This window comes from Podarcis liolepis (assembly GCF_965112155.1).
Source record: "Podarcis liolepis genome assembly, chromosome: 8".
Taxonomy (NCBI): domain Eukaryota; kingdom Metazoa; phylum Chordata; class Lepidosauria; order Squamata; family Lacertidae; genus Podarcis; species Podarcis liolepis.
In genome coordinates, this window is record NC_139560.1 from 88,746,924 (window position 1) to 88,760,008 (window position 13,085).

Below are 13,085 nucleotides of genomic sequence, written 5' to 3' on the forward strand. Positions count from 1 at the left end.
CCCCGGCTCCTCCTCTGGGGAGAAGGCTACCCCTCCCCGCGCCCTGAAACGGGGCAATCCTACTCCGTAACCCGCAGCACGTCTGAAGCCCGCGGGCGGGCGCGCTGCACGTGGGAGAGACGCCCGGTCTCCCGGGGAAGCAGGCGGCAGCCGCGACGGGCACGAAAGGCAGACGTCACTGGCTCCTAGCCGGAGGGAGGGAGGTCTCTGAGCAGCGCGGCGCGGACCTCGGACGCGGAGGCGGAGCGGGAGGGCGGGCCGGGCCGCCCCTGTGGGCGAGCCCGAGGGAGGGGCGGGAAGGGGCTCCGCCGGCTCCAGCCTCCCCCTCGGGGGAGGAGGAGGAGCGGCAAGCGCGGCAGCAGCAGCAGCAGCCTCAGCCTCCCTGCCGCCTCCGCCGGGACCTGCTGCGGGCGCGCCTGGTCCTGCGCTGCCGCTCGCTCGCGCCCCGCGGATCCCGCTCCGGACGGCGCCTCCCGCCGCCTCGACCCTTCCACCCGCCGAGCCGAGCCAGGATCCCCGCCGGGCGCTTTATGAGCGCGGAGGTCCGGCAAGCGCCGCCGCCCTTGCTGCTGCCGCTGCCGGGGCTGCCCCCGGGGCTCTCCGCAGCTGCCGTCGGATCTGCCCTTCGGCGACAACCACGCGGCGCGGGCCCCGCTATGGTGCTTCCCCTGGGGTAAGTGCCCCGTCAGGACCCCCGTCTCAGTACATCCTTGGCATTAGAGGAGAATGGTAGAGTGGGAAGGGTCCCCGGGGGTCATCTAGTCCAACCCCCTGCAATGCAGGCAATTTCCCGGGGGCCGGGGTCTTCTTCGCGGGAAGCGGCGTCGGGTCATTTCAGTTACCTTCCTTGATTGCTCGCACGGCAAGCCCGGTAGATTTCCGCGGGGTTTACTCGTGAGTAGCCCTTCCGAGGCTCGCTTGGTCGGGCGAGTGTTCCCGCTCCGGAAGCCCCACGGAGTTCGCTGGGCTTGCAAGCTTGGATGGCGTTGCCCGGTGAAGGAGCGCGCTGGGCGGAGCGGGGGGCTCTCGGGTGGAAAGGAAACTTGGCGTTCCCAGCAGTGGCGTAGCGTGGGTTGTCAGCACCCGGGGCAAGGCAAGTAATTTGCGCCCCCTAACCCGTGGATTTGCGCCCCCTAACCCCCAGATGTTGCGCCCGGTGCGGCCGGGCCCCCCTGCACCCCCCACGCTACGCCACTGGTTCCCAGTGCAAACCTGCTCCCGACGGGGCGGGGGAAGGAGGTGCGGGAAGCAAGGGGCGTCTGTGGACGAAAAGCCGTCGGGAGGGCGGGGGCGTTGCGCGAGGAGCGGTCTCTGGCCGCGGATGTTGCGCGGTGACGAGGAGCCCTTGTGTGGCCGGTTCCTCTTTGCGGGAGAGCACGTCGGAGCCGAGGGGAGCTGCTCGCGATGGGGGGGGGGGAGGGGAGGCGGCGGGTTTGCGCCCTGCGCTCCGCGGAGGCTTCGGAGGTCGCGCCGTCGGTGTTCTTTTCACTTTACCATTTCCTGCACCTTCTGGACTCTCGCTGCGGGAGTCTGCGCCCTGACCGGCAGGGGGCGCCCCAAGGAAGGCTCCAGAAAAGGCTCCTTGGGCGCCTTGTTGGGGGGGGGGGGAACACGCGCCAAAAAACCTGATTGATTTGAGAGGGAAGGTGGTGGAGTCAAAAGCCAAAGGGTTTGCGCAGATGTTCTCCATTATGCAGAACCGTCCTTGATGTTATCTGGCACTTCTGATCTTTGAGGAAGGGAGAAGGGAGATTTTGGCTGGCTAAATTGCCTTTGAAGAATCAAGTTAAATTTCTGACTTGGCTTCTATAATGCTGCGCTCATTAAGCAAAAGGATAGAAACCTGTGCCTTGCATTTAGCAACTGGAATTGCTAAATTCCTTGCAGGCAACTGAGGGATCCACTTGGGAGAAGGCAAATTTATTTTCTTTTTACTACCCTACTGAGAGCCTACTAGCCTATGTTTTATGCTGACCGCAGGCGATGGAGCTTCTTTTCTCTGGAAGTTTTTATTTTTCAGCCTTGTAACTTTTGTGAACCCACCTACAAGACAGCTTAAAAGAAGTTAGTAAGCTTAGGCTCTTTGGGGCTTGTTCCTAGTGTTGCGGTCTAAGACAACCAGCACCTAAAATCCTGTCCTATTTACTTCAGTCTGACAGAGCAAAGTGCCTGAGAGCAAGTCCCATCACTGGCCCATCTAGCGGAGTGGCGTCTACACAGGCTGGCAGCAGCTGCCCCTAGTTTCAGACAGGGAGCCTTTTCCAGCCTTCTCTTACCTGGAATCCACTACCTGTCTGGGAGTTTCAACCTGGGGCCCTTGACATGCAAGGCAGATGCACTGAGCTCTGGCCCTTCCTGCTCTAGAGGAATCAGAGGGCATATGTTGCTATTATAACAATTCCATAAAATTCAAAGCCCTTTCCGTTTGCAGGTTGACTCTGGCCCATTTGATAGTCCTTTATTGAAAACAGGCGTAGCACAGAGGACCTCCAGGTAAGCCAATTGTCAGGGGTTGTAGGAGCTGTAATCTGGAGGGCAATAATAATAATAATAATAATAATAATAATAATAATAATAATAATAATAATAAAAAATAAATAAATTTATTGTTTATTCCCCAGCCACCCTGGGTGGCTCCCAACTGAATATTAAAAACACAATAGGTTAGTTACACCTGATTCCGCCACACCTGTGCTTGTTTCCTTTTAACTAAAATGATTCATTGGGGAACTTGCATCAAACATTAAATAAGAAGACATTGCTGTTTATGAAAAACTATCACAGTAGCATGAAATTAATAACTCTAGAAAGAAGAATCCTTTTATCAAGAGTCCATTTATCCTTAAAGCAGCATGCTTTTGATCAGTCAACAGGCAAAGACTCAGGCAGGCCTTTCCTGGCTGCCTTTTTTTGGTCTTGGATGCAGGGTTAGAAACCAAGAGATATGAGCTAGGCAATAAATGGCTCCTCAAACCAAGGTTACAGTCTCCAAAACGGAATGTCTAGTTGCCCTTTTGGGGCACGACAGCTCTAAAGTCTTATTTTTCAAATGATGGTCTGACTGTGATTGATTCTCAGTTAAACATCTCACCAGTTCAGAGGACAACCTTGAGCTCAGTTAAGAGCTTTGAGAACTCAAAGAAGAAAAGTCACTTGATCCAGGGACAGTCCACATATATATTGGCCTATTCTGACCTCTTTTTCTTAACGTTGATACAGACCTTTCATCATGTATAAATATTCTTCACAACTGTGAGCAGGGTAAGTGAAGACAAGTGACAACAATTAACTATAACGTCGTTCAGTGCTTCTGTTCAGGCTGCACAGAAGAAGCATTTTGTTTCCTGAAATTCATTCTGATCGTGCAGATAAAATATAACCGAGAGAATTCTGCAGAATGTGGTCTTAGTGTGTGAAAACCGTCCAGATCCAAGGATCCCCAGGCAGGCACCTCCAGGTGTCAGGTGCCTTCCTGGCGCCCAGGCATCTTCGCTTGGTTGCAGGCGGCTAAGAGCCAGGGCAAAATGCCCCCGGCACCTGGCTAATTTCAAACACTGCTTGGGTGGACTAGATGGGATTTGGGTGCTGGCATTTTAAAAGCCATGCTTCATTGTTTACATGTATTGTGAAGTTTAATATACATGCTAACTAGTTGTGTGACCCTTGAGCAAAAGACATCTGAAGGCAGCCCTGTTTAGGGACGTTTTTAATAGTTAATGCTGTATTGTTTTTAACACTCGATTGGGAGCCGCCCAGAGAGGCTGGGGAAACTCAGCCAGATGGGCGGGGTATAAATGATAAATTATTATTAATATTATAATAGTGAATTACTGCTTGCATATTATGCTGCGGAGTTTCAAGCCTATGTATCTTGTGTCACCAAGCACATGTGTTAGCGCATGGATGCATCCCAGTGGCTGGCTTTACGCTTGATTCCTGTATTCTCCCTCGGTGGGTTCAGTTGTTGAATGATGAAGATGCCCACATAGATATTGGCCATGTGTGGCTTTGACAAACAACTGCTTGTGAACTCTTGTCATGGAGTTGTGTCTGCATGCAGGACTTTGTTTGAATAAATACTTACTACCAGCGCACAATTTTGTTTCTGTGTAATGTGGGAAATAACTTTTATTATACACCATCTGAAGCCAGAATACCAGTTGGGTTCCGCTTGCTCATAAAATAGGTATCTCCTTGTGTAAGAGGCCCCAGAGATTGTTTTGATTTATTGGCCTTTAAATCTTCAGAGAATAACCTGACATATTGTGCAAATGGTCCTTATTGTGCCGAGTACTGAACTGATAAATGAGTATCAGTTTGTTGCCAAGTGTAAATGCTAAATTTAAACAGAAAAGAATCCTTATGGCATTTTAATTGACAGAAAATGTGCTGGTTCGCATATGCCAGAAAACAAATTGATTAGCTAGATTTATAAGTTTATATCTAGCCAATATCCTAACATTTTCTAGAAGCAAATAATTGAACCTTTAAGAAACAAGTGGTTGTGGTTTTTTTAAGGGGTGATTATAAGAACCACATATTTCTGAAGTGTTCAGATTTAAATAGCATTCTATTAAAGCATACATGCTTGGGGCAGAATGATTTTTATTTTTTAAAATGTCAAGCTGTATAATTCAAACAGCCCATTAGTAAGTTCCATGAAAGATGAGGCTCACGCATTTGGAGATGGTGCTTGAGTTTTGGATAGGTGGTAATTTAAATTTTATAATTTCCCTCCTTCTGGGCATATATTCTTGCAGTTCTTTGAATTAGCTGATGAGAAAACCACTGTATTATGTGTGCTCCTTCTTTCTCTGAAGCACCTCAGAGATGCAAAGTACAAACTGTGCGCATGTTCAGTAGGATCTCCTCAAAGATTACAAATGGGACAAATTTGTTTTACAAATAAACAGTGTCACCTTTTATTCTCTTATTTGAGCAGAGTGGAGATTTTTTTAAAATGCTGAATTTCCTGTAGGTCGTATTCAATTATGTTTTATTCAGAGCAGACCCACTGAAGGGTACATGACTCGGTTGGGGCCATTAATTTCAATAGGCCTACTCTGAGTAAGACATAGTTGCCTGCCACCCATGGTTTTGGCTGATTCCTCTGCTACTTCTGTTTTACATCCCTTTTATATCACTACAAGTGGGAGCTGCAACTAACTGTTGCAGTGTGAAGCATTCCATTTTAGGATTTCTGGAAGAAATCCTTTCCTTCAGGGCACTGCATCATATTCTCCATCTCTTCCAGTTTTCTTTCTTGTTTCCCCAACAGAGTCTCACTATTTCATGGTCACTGAGTGTACTCAGGCCTCATTCGGCTATTTGGGATGGGTGGTTTCTTTTCTTTTTTAGAATCGTAGAATCGGAAGGGACCCTGAGGATCATCTAGTCCAACCCCCTGCAAGGCAGGAATTTGCAGCTGCCCCTTCCTGGGATTGAACCTGAAACCTTGGCATTATCAACACCATGTTCTAGGCAACTGAGCTCTTGAGCAAGTTCTTTGCTTCCTTAGATTTTCCCTCCTAAATTTTTTTTTTAATCTCCTGTAGACATTGGAGTTATTCTGAACATGCTGATACCTTCCTCTTGTTCCTCAGTACTGTTCATCACAAAACTGCAGGCACTCTGCACTCAAGTTTGCTTTTGGAGGGAGTTGTTGTTTTTTTAAATGTGCAATTATGTTAACTGCTATGGGAGGCTTTTACTCAATCAGTGGGGCATAAATGTTTCAAGCAAGTAAATAAATAACCAACAAGCAAGCAGCACTTTGTTTCCGCATGGGCTTGGTCAGACATATAATTTCTGAAGTAGGGTTAAGGGCCAGATCACACATGCGCTGATGTACCTAAGTGACTGCAGCATTGAGTGATGACTTACTTTCCATGATCTGGATGCTGTGCTTCTGTGTAAGACTGCGTTAGCTGGCCAAGCACTTGCATGCTGCTACCTTGGTCCAAAGACTCATTCCCTGGGTGGATAAACTTTCATGGCCTGTGGGCCAGATTATTATCTCCCTGCCCCTGGCAGGCCAAATTCGACAGGTGGGCAGGCTCAGCTGTCATGCACTGGTTGGATGAAGAGGAGTGGTGGGAGGTGCCAGCTGAGGAGCCCCCAAGGGAAACCCCAGAGGAGGAAGACTCAGAGCCAAGGGCTTTCAGACAGCTCCTCCCTCCCCAGCCTCCAAAAACCTGCTACTGATGAGATGAGATCAAAACATTTGATGAGCAGCTATTCAATCCTGCCACCTTGGCTGAGGAAGCCTGTTCCATCATGGGAAAAGATGTGTGCAGCCAAGGCAGGGTGTAACCCTGTGCTCCTGGCCATCGGCTGACGGCACCAGTGAATTGGACTTGCGGTCTGAAGGTTCCTCACTCCCACTGCAGGCAACCATGGCAGAGTCAGGCATCCCATAGGAGAAGCTCAAGGCTTCCCGTGGAAAGGGGTGCCCAGAGGCCATGCCATGCACTGGCAGAGGTAGAAGACACAGTTTGGTCTGAGCTGAGTGGGATGAAGGGAGGTTGTAGGGATGGGCAGTGGAGCAAGCAGGCTGGAGGCAGCGCAAGGAGACAGTGAGCCAGATGGGCGAGGGACAAAGGTAGCCCGTTTCTCAGGCCAGAAAGCCATTTCCACGAGCTTTTATCTCCAAACCAACTCAGGGAGAGCCTGTGGCTTTTGTGAATGATCCCATGCTGCAGTTTGCAGTGTAGCCTTATTTCCCCTCCGTCTCCACGTCCGAGCATTGCCTCTTCCGCCACAGAGGACAACCCCATTCTGGAGCTGCAGACCTCAGGATTTTCCAGGACCAGCTCAGCAGGCAGCATCAGCCAATGGAGCAGGAGGCTCCTGATTTGAGTCCTGGCAGGTCTTGACAAAGTCTAGCAGTTAAGCTGAGTGTCTGATCAACATTATGAGCGCTGCTTGTATTGTCGCATGAGCAAGGCATTAAAATATATTGCTAAAGAAGAGTCATGATTCTTATCCTCCCACACTCTCAAATGCCTCAGTATATGTATTTGTATTTCTTTAATATGGCATTGGGCAAGATAAAGTCACAAACTAATTTAACAAATAATAATAATAAGATAAAAATACGCTAGAGAGAATCAATTGGCTTTTTCTCTTCCACGCTACTCTCCTTTACATTCTCTTGTGAAATCGGCTATAAAACACAAGGCAGATGGGTTTTGTCTTTTCCAATTTGTCTCTGCAAAGTATTGCTGACTTGAAAGAATGAGTGTTCTATCAGGCGTGCCAAAACATATTTCAAACTGACCTCTCTGTGACATATAGTTTTTGCCAGCTGTTCATGGTAGACTAGTTTTAAACATCTAGCCCGGAGCGTTGCAGGATTGACCAGCCAAGAACAGGTGGCAGTCTGCTCTTCTGAATCCCTCCAAAAATCTGAGGAATCTTGGAGCCCAAACAGGCCTTTGCAGGTAAAATTAGGTACTGAAGACACAGCCTTTCGCCAAGTTCCCCAGCCTGCCTGATAAGCTCATTCTCTTGTGCCCCTCAGCAAACAGCCCTATACAGCTTTGGAAAGCTGCCCCAAGGAATCCTTGACTGCAGGAGCTGCTGATACACTTCCTGGGCAGATGGGCTTTTGCTGTTCTTGAAAAGCAAGTGGCGAAGGAAGGCCCAAATGCTCCAGGGAAACAGAAAAAAAGACATGCATTTGTTTAAAAATATCCTCAGTTGACGCTGAAAATTACCGGTAGTTGTTTGTAAAAATTAGGTGTGAAGCTATGCAGGCAGATGGGGATTTCTGTACATTTGGGTCTCTCTTTGGTCAAAAGTTTTGTGTCTCTGTCGTAGGAAATGTATACTTTTTTGTGCATTCTGCAATTTCCAGTGGTCCATGTAACTTATAAATGCATGCCTTTCTCCTAATTGGCAATGTTAATTGCATCTTGATTATTGTGCCTTTATAGTTGTTTATGATTTCATAGAATCATAGAATCATAGAGTTGGAAGAGACCACCAGGGCCATCGAGTCCAACCCCCTGCCAAGCAGGAAACACCATCAGAGCACTCCTGACATATGGCTGTCAAGCCTCTGCTTAAAGACCTCCAAAGAAGGAGACTCCACCACACTCCTTGGCAGCAAATTCCACTGTCAAACAGCTCTTACTGTCAGGAAGTTCTTCCTAATGTTTAGGTGGAATCTTCTTTCTTGTAGTTTGGATCCATTGCTCTGTGTCCGCTTCTCTGGAGCAGCAGAAAACAACCTTTCTCCCTCCTCTATGTGACATCCTTTTATATATTTGAACATGGCTATCATATCACCCCTTAACCTCCTCTTCTCCAGGCTAAACATGCCCAGCTCCCTTAGCCGTTCCTCATAAGGCATCGTTTCCAGGCCTTTGACCATTTTGGTTGCCCTCCATTTTGGTTGATTTATTTAAAGCTTTCTCACATTCACAGATCAATAAAAACCAAGAGTGTTCCTGGCTTGCAATCTAAAATACATAGCACAAAAGGAAAGGGGAATGGTGGTGGAGAAAGAAAAAAAGAAACTTGGCCGCCAACTCTTCAAGTTACAGTTCTTATAATGACTAGCTAGGATGGGATAGTTCAGGAAGCTGCTGCTAGCTGACAGAGCAAAAGGCAGCTGGTCTCATGCTGTTTTTTCAAAAGTAATATATCTTAATTGTTTTATAATTACAGCTAGGAAAACCCCCACACCTTTTAAAAAGCAAAGGCAGACAAAAGGTCCTGGTAGCCTGAGGGAAGGGTGAATAAAATGTGGGGAAAGGAAATTAGTTATGGATATGAGAAGAAAACTGGAGGGCAGCAGTGGGATCAGGTGGCTGCCATGGAGTGAGGGAGGCGACGGAGGAGTTTTGGTTCAGACGTGGCCCTTGAAGATTGCTTGTGGGCGGTTGCTCTGTCCCTTTATGCTCTTACGACTAAGACCATGCTCTTGATACTTCTCAGCTGTGAACTTTGTTTACTTCAGCCACTTTCAAACTGCTCTGGTAAATGCCAGGGCTGTTTGGAGACTGATCCACAGTGACTCCATCGGAGCAGGTCTTTGGGGCCAGGGTCCTGGCAGAACCAACAAGAGAGTTCTCAAAATGCAGCAGGGGTGGCTGACCACATTTTGAAGTAAGTGTGGTAATATACATTCCCTCCTGTCATGAGACCATGGGTTCCAGAGGCTAAAATTACCTGACTGCGCCATTGCTCATCTGCAAGGTTATGGATTGGAAGATCAGTAGCAGCAGACAAATTTCCCGGGAAAATGGTTTGCTCAGCAGTTTTCCTTCTCTAGGGTTTAGCTGCAGTTCAGAGAAGTGTGAGGTTTGCTCTCGGTGGGGGCATTCTCATTTCACACAGGGTGTTGGTTCTGTGAACTTCATTCAGGTGATGCACAGCATGTCTGGGGATTTGTAGCCGAAGACGGGGTGGCACATCCATTGCGTCCAATATTCATATTGATTTGAATTGTATTCTTATTGCTGCTTTTATTTCATGAATTGCGTTGCATTGATTGTAATGCAATAAAATACAATAGATAACAGAGAAGCAATAAAAATACAATTAAAAATCATACAGCACCTAGCACAGCACATTAGAATTGCTGCAACAGGCAGAAAAAGAATTAAGTGCCCCCCCCCCAAAGACAATCAGCAATTTTCAGAGGGGTCCATGAGGGGGAAAAGCTTGGGAACAACTGCCCCTGGACGTATCAGAAGCCTCTGCAGCCACAATAGAGTTTCCTTGGCAGACAAGCTGGTAAGAAACATGTTCTCCTGTAGTACATTTGCTCTCTGCTGGCCTTTCCTCAACCTGGTGCCCTCCAGCTCGGGCTGATGGGAGTTGTAGTTCAAAACATCTGGAGGGGCAGCAGGATGAGGAAGGCTGATCTAGGCCGCCTGCAGGCCACCAACACTCAAGCAGGCAAGCGGACGGGGAGGGCAAATCTTGTTTGGACACCATTTTTTTGTGGGCAGAGATGAGTATGGATTTCTTCTTGTGGTTTCATTGATCCCAGCCTCTGCATATAATATTTGATGGAACTTTAGCAACACAGTTGAAATGGGAATGATAATGCTTGTGGTTGAAACGTGATGAACTTGTGCACCATTCTTTTTTCTTTTTCTTTTTACTGTGGAATCTATCAATATGTTTCTTTTTTAATGTGCTATACCTCTTATTTCTGTTGCAAAATAATGTGTGCAAATAATGCAGGTGACATGTGGTTTCGTTTCTCAGGAGCACCCCTATCTGTGGTTATTTTTAGCTACAGGTGCTGACCTCTGACAATGTTTTGCAGTGTACTCCTATCCCTAACACAGAAGTGGGCAACCTAATGCTGGATGTGGCCCTCCAAGCCTCCCTAACTGGCCCTCAGCAGTCTCCCCAGGCCATGCTCCCCCCTCACCCTGAGTTTGTTTTGTTTCATTTCTTTGCTGGATGATGATGGCCCTTGCTTATCTGCCTGGAGGAGGTGTGTAGAAACAAAGGTGGGATTTACCTTCATTGCTCCGCCCTCTTTTGCCCTGGCCACACCCCTGGCAGGTAGTGCAGATGGGAATGAAAAGGGTTCCCCATCCATTCAAAAAACAGGTGTGTTCCTCCTCAAGGACCCAGTCAGTCTGGAACATGAGGCTTTCAGTAGGGCTTCTTCCATTTGTAGACGGTACCGCCTTTATCTTCCGAGGAGTTGGAGGTGGTGTACATGGCTCTCCTCCTCCCCATTTCATCCTCGCAACAACCCTGTGAGGTAGGTTAGGCTGAGAGGTGGTGGTGACTGGCCCCAGGTTCCCCCGTGGGCTCCATGGCTGAGTGGGGATTCCAACGCTGCTCTCTCAGGAAGAACATTAGGAAGAACTTCCTGACAGTAAGAGCTGTTCGATAGTGGGATTTGCTGCCAAGGAGTGTGGTGGAGTCTCCTTCTTTGGAGGTCTTTAAGCAGAGGCTTGACAACCATATGTCAGGAGTGCTCTGATGGTGTTTCCTGCTTGGCAGGGGGTTGGACTCGATGGCCCTTGTGGTCTCTTCCAACTCTGTGATTCTAGGATTCTATTCTAGGTCCTCATCAGACACTCCAACCATTACGCCATCCTGGTTTTGGTGCTCAGGAGAAGCGAGGCATGTGGACAGAGAGAAAAATCACTTTCCCCACATCCCCTCTCCCTGCTGTGTTCGGATAGCAATGTAAATAACACATTATGGGTAGGGAAGGTTTGTGGAGAGTAGAAGGGGGAAATGTTTCCTTGTTACTTTCCTCCCTCTTGAACGTTCCCCATTTAATGCAGGGAAGGGTTCCTGCCCCACCCCAGCCTCATTGCAGGTACCACTTCAGGACACTGACTATAAGCTGTTGGGGTATGAGGAATCCCTGCTCTCCATTTTCCTTCTTTTCCCCCTTCAATGTTATGCCAAATTTAGTGGGGGTTTTAAAGGAGACCTTCCTCTGGAACTGCCAGTATGGGGCATTTCATCCCCCTAATGAATCTGGGTCATGTGGCACCTAGGTAAGGTCAGAGGCAAAGCTCCAAACCTCGCCGGGAGTTCTAGTGCCAAGATTTTGGGGTTTGAATCCCAGCTCTGACATCCCAGCCAGATCCTGGAGATCATCCAGAGGAGAGCTGTTAGTCATCTCAAAGTTACAGAGGCCCAATTTGGCTCAGCAAGAAACCAGGCATTTATCGCCACTGATCCCATGCTGTGGAACACTCTTCCAGCAGAGAAATGGCAGGTACTCCCCCTTTCGACTTTCAGGTGTCTCTGGAAGACTTTTTTAAGCCAAGAGGCCTTTGCAGCTGTTGCAGCCTGCCACTTGAATGATTATTTTCTACTGTTTTCATTGGCGCTTTATGTTTAATTGTGAACATGTATTGCTGCTGTGCAGCCAGTGTCGAAATTAGCCAGGCGCCCGGAGCATTAGGCACCTGTGACCAAGCGAAGATGCCTGGGCGCCAGGATGGCACCTGATATCTCCAGCATCTGGGGAATCATCAGATTGGGACTGTTTTCACACACTAATACCACATCCTGTAGAATTCTATCAGTTACGTTTTTATAATAATATAATATAATATAATATAATAATATTAATATAATATAATATAATATAATATAATATAATATAATATAATATAATATAATATAATATAATATAATATAATATAATATAATATAATATAATATAATATAATATAATATAATATAATATACCAAATGCATTTTAGCATGCAGATTTTCATGCAAATTTTATTTTAAAATGGCAAATTGATGGGAAAATGTGACAAACTGAATTTGAGATCGGAGAAGTGATCATCTGAGAGAAACCCAAATGGATAGATTTGTCCAACTATTAGCTTGACTGGGCAGGCGGGGTGGGAGCCACACAGAGACTTGGGAGGTCACTCATTCATCCCAAGGGACACCAGGGCATAGATCAGGAGGCTCCCAGTTCAAGTCCTGGCTAATCCTAAAATGCTTCAAAACTGCTGCACCTATTTATTGGCAAGAGGTTACACCTTCTTTTGGAATTCTTTGGGCAGCCTCTGAAGGGAGGACGCCTGCCACAGTTCTGTTGTCCCTGGGGGATCTGCCCAGAGGTGAACTTGCCAATAATAGTATATTTCAAAATGAGAGGGCTGGATCCAGAACCAGGTTTCTGAAATTTCACATAAATGTGCCAATATTTGTCCCCCTAGTTGCTCCAGAAGAATAGTTAAAATTTAAGCAGACATGAAATCAAGATAAGACCTATCCAGTACTGTGATAACATCAGCAGCTGTTAAAGTTATTGGGTTATTTTGTATTTAAGAACAGACCCTGTCTGATGGTAGGCAAGCCAGTGCAGAAGATATCACTCTATATACAGAAACGTTCTTTGTGAAAGGACACAATAGAACAGAAGTATTCATTTTAATTGCAAAAATTACAGTGCTATCTGTTGTAAACACTGTTATCGGCTTATCAGTTTCCACAGTATTTTAAAGTCCTAATATTAACTGTGTAGGACTCAACGTCTTTGTTTGCAAATGCATTCATGGGCTGGAGTTGTTCTGTTGAAAACGGGGGGCGTATAAAGACACACACAGGGACAGCAGTCGGGTTGC

The 13,085-nt window shown here is 47.2% G+C and overlaps 1 protein-coding gene across 1 annotated transcript in view; it reads left to right on the forward strand.

The window, feature by feature from the left end:
- The first annotated feature begins 277 nt into the window (after positions 1–277).
- Positions 278–13,085, forward strand: part of SEMA5A (semaphorin 5A) — a 133,968-nt gene continuing 121,160 nt past the window's right edge. Inside the window, exon 1 of the mRNA XM_083519101.1 lies at positions 278–673. The gene's annotated coding sequence lies outside the window, so the exon portion shown is untranslated. The remainder of the gene's footprint in view (positions 674–13,085) is intronic.